Consider the following 4,173-nt stretch of genomic DNA (forward strand, 5'->3'; position numbering starts at 1 on the left):
ATTAGCATGCTAAAAGACACTCCTACCAGCACCATGACAGTTTACAAATGCCATGGCAACATCTGGAAGTTACGCTATATGGTCTAAAAAGGGGAGGAACCCTCAGTTCTGGGAATTGCCTATCCTTTTCTGAAAAAACTCATGAATAATCCACCCCCTGTATAGCATATAAGCAAGAAGTAACAAGTACAAGCACCTGAGTGGTCCATGCTGCTGCTCTGCCTATGGAGTAGTCATCCTTTTATTCTTCTACTTTCTTTTTTTTTTTTTCCTCGAGGCAAAGTATCGCTCTGTCCCCCAGGCTGGAGTGCAGTGGTGCTGTCTCGGCTCACTGAAACCTCCGTCTCTCAGGTTCAGGTGATTCTCCTGCATCAGCCTCCCAAGTAGCTGGGATTACAGGTACACGCCACCACACCCAGCTAATTTTTATATTGGTTTCACCATGTTGGCCAGGCCAGTCTTGAACTGAACTCCTGACCTCGTGATCCACCTGCCTTGGCCTCCCAAAGTGCTGGGATTACAGGTGTGAGTCACTGTGCCTGGCCTACTATCTTAATAAACTTGCTTTCACTTTACTCTATGGAGTCGCCATGAATTCTTTCTTGTGCAAGATCTAAGAACCCTCTCTTAGGGTCTGGATCAGGACCCCTTTCTGCTAACAGCAGAGTCGGAATTCAGACCCATGCCAGGCTGTCCCTAAGCAGATGCTTTTTCTTCTAAACTTCAGACAATACTCAATGGGCAATTATTCATTTAGTTGTATGTTTTATAGCACATTTTTTAAATTGCATAGTCTCATCTAATATAAATTTTTCAATTTATATTCACATAATTTTTTTAAAAGATCAGGTACAATAATGCTTCTGAAGGTAGTTGTTGAAACAAACTCATTTAACACAAAGTGCTGCCTATGGCACACAAATAGATTTGGTCCTGCCCTGAAGAAGCTTAGGATCAAGTGGCAAAGAAGAACAGCTCTTGGTAAATATTGGTGGCATAGTAAAACGTGTTTCTTGATAAATAATATGCCAGGCACTGTGCTGGGTGTCTTGGACTGCTTGTGAATAAGCCCAACATTCCCTGTCCTAGTGAAGTTTATAGTTTAGTAGGGAACAATGACAATTCACCAGGCAATTATGATGCAATTTCACTTTTAGGTAATCCATAAAACGGGCAAATAATGGGGGCATCTTAACCTAGTTTTGACAGAATTAGAGGCTTTTTACAGGATATGACATTGAAGCCGAGATCTAGGGGAAAAACAAAAAGTAGCCAGGCAAAAATAGGGAGTAGAATCTAGGCAAGAGAAATAGCATGTCAAAGCCTGCAAGTGCTAGAACGTGGCCAATTTAGGAAAGAGAAAGTAGTTCGGGACAGCTGGAGGCCACACGCCATGGGAGAAGCCAGGTAAAGGCCAGGTCACCATGGACATTTTCAGCTATTTAAGCAATCTGGATTTCTCCTAAGGGCCATAAGGAGTCATTAATGGGTTTTAAGAGAATGGATGTGACCAGGTTTACATTCTGGAGGGATTACTTCTGGCTGCAGTGTGTGAAGAAGGCACTGGTCAGACGTAAGACTGAATCTAGTGAAACCTCAGAGGCTCCCTCAGTGATAGTCGGTGATGATGACTGGAACTAGGATTGTGCCAGAGGGGACACAGAGAAGAGGACAGATTCAGCAGATATTCAGGAGGTAAACTTGAGGGATGGCTGGCGGGAATTGAAGAAAAGATGAGGGGTCAAAGATAGCGCCCACATCCTGCATTAAGCAATTGGTAGAAGGCAGTACCATTCACAGAGATGGAATGAAGTAGAAAAGTGCAGGTGAGAGGGAGAAAACTTAGCTTAGTTCTGGGTCTGTCTATCCGAGATGGGGTGAGAACCCAGGTGGAGGTGTCTAGGTGACAGTTGGAAATGCAGGTCTGAAGTTCTGTATAGCAATCTTAGCTACACGCTAATAGAAGGAATGAGACTGGACATGATGATCTATATGAGTAGGGTGAAAAGTAGGAGGAAGAGATACCCTGATCATGGACAGTTGACAGAGAACACCAAATGAATCCCAAAATCACCCTGTACTTCATTTGAAAGTCAAAGGAAAAATCAGGTAGATAACTAAGGAAAAAGTTTTCCTTATCTTCCACCATTCCCCCTTGATGCTGCTTCTGCTCTTGGCAAACTGCATGTTAAAGAGACACAACAAACTACATCTTCAAGGATTTGATCATTTTATCCCTTCCTTTTTAAAAAAAGCCAAGCACAATACAACCCACCACACAAAAACTGCTTTACTTATCTTCCTTCCTAGATTATAAACTTCTTGAAATCATGGATAATTCACCATTTTCTCATCCACAGCCCACAGCACACTCTCGTAGATACAGGGTACTTGGTAAATACTTATTTAATAAATAAGTGGCAAATGTTTGAACAGGAGAGATTGACTCACTGTGCTCAAACAGGCATGCTTTGTCCTGCAGGAGAAACCGAAGGTTATTCTTCGTATGAGGATTTGGCATTCTGAAAGCACAGATGAGTGGGGATGGTTCTCCAGTGTGATGATCACCAAAGGGCAAGGGTAAGAGTCATTATGGTGTAGTATAGCATGAAAAACCAAAAAATTCCAAGCACACAAAAACGTTACCAGATCAAGAAGCTCCCAGGGTGTGTGGGTGTGCAGAGTGTAATGGAAGGAGTACCCTCTAAAGAGGCTAAGCGGGGAGTTCCTTTTGACACACCAAGAAGCACCACAAGAACTGGTCCTGTAGCTAGAAGAACTCTGAGTGTGGTCATCAGAAAATTCCAGATTACTAATGAGTCAAGAATCTGAATGTGAACCGAAGACCTCATTTCCAAGCCAACCAAGACACTATATAAATTCTAAGCCTATGTTTTTTCCACTACACCACGCTGTCTTCTGAGAACTGAAGTTAAATACAATTTAAAAGAGGTGCTACAAAACGTAGTCATATCAAAAAGGGTCCTGCAGATCTGCTCAGTATTAAAATGCAGGTTCTTTGACAGAAAGAAATTAGAAGGCTCCGGATTAGAAAACGAAAAAAAAAATCTGCTGATGTCACTCAGCCTGAGGCTTGAAAAGAATAAGAACATGCCTGCTACTATAGGTAATGGGATGCTCTCAACTTATTCCAAGCCATAAATATTTTATTTATTACTTTAGGACTGCAAAATACGATAAGTTGTTATTCCAATAGCAACTTTACATGGAGAGAAAAACCACATCGATCCACCCTATTTCCCAAAAAGAATATTTCCCACTACAGTCTAGAGGCAAATTGTACAGCAATTTCTACCACCAGCTTTTCCCTTGGTGCATGCAAACACAGTCTTTGCTTTAAACAAAATAGATTTCAAGTTTAGATGTTTATAACAATCACTTCAAGTTATCCAGGCTTCCTAGATTAATCATGATATTGCCAGTGGCTGTGCCCATGGTTGCCCATGGAGCAACAGGAATGAAAGAAATGGAAGCAAAGACAAAAATGAATCTTAAAAGTGCGTGCAGAAGGAGACAGCTTTTCTAAACTATACATGGCATAGCCCTCCCCATATCCCAGACTCCCTACCCAAACAGATAATGGCTGCGCTGAACCTTTGTCATATATGGGAAAATAGTGACCAGCCCTGCCTTTCTGACAGAAAGACAGCTGATCAAGCAGGAGGAAATGCATCTTGCTAAGGAAGAATGCTTGATCTTTTGGGCCGACAGAATCTCCATTTGGATAGAAGGTACTCAGTGTAACAGGTCAGAAAACCAAGGGAACAATGAAAATGTTAATGATTTTTAACAGGATTTTAGGGCCTACCGGTCTGGTCTTCCCCATTTAACCAAAGAAGGTTATCTCTTGTTCTCCAAACCGCACTATCATGTACTACCTGCTACCAAAGAAACATCTCTCCCAAGCCCAATGCAACAAAGAAGTTTCCTAATGTAACGAAAGCATAAAGGAAGAAATCCTATTGATAACCATGTATTAAGTAGTGACTGTCTTCATTTCAATGCCCCTTAGAGTGCTTAGAAGATGTCAGTGAAAATAAGGGCCACAGCCGGGCGCGGTGGCTCAAGCCTGTAATCCCAGCACTTTGGGAGGCCAAGACGGGTGGATCACGAGGTCAGGAGATCGAGACCAGCCTGGCTAACACGGTGAAA

The 4,173-nt window shown here is 42.2% G+C and overlaps 1 protein-coding gene across 2 annotated transcripts in view; it reads right to left on the reverse strand.

Moving 5' to 3' along the window:
* Positions 1-4,173, reverse strand: part of AGK (acylglycerol kinase) — a 140,943-nt gene that overhangs the window by 82,996 nt on the left and 53,774 nt on the right. The window lies entirely within an intron of this gene.

The sequence above is a fragment of the Mandrillus leucophaeus genome, unplaced genomic scaffold, assembly GCF_000951045.1.
Source record: "Mandrillus leucophaeus isolate KB7577 unplaced genomic scaffold, Mleu.le_1.0 Scaffold49, whole genome shotgun sequence".
Classification (NCBI taxonomy): domain Eukaryota; kingdom Metazoa; phylum Chordata; class Mammalia; order Primates; family Cercopithecidae; genus Mandrillus; species Mandrillus leucophaeus.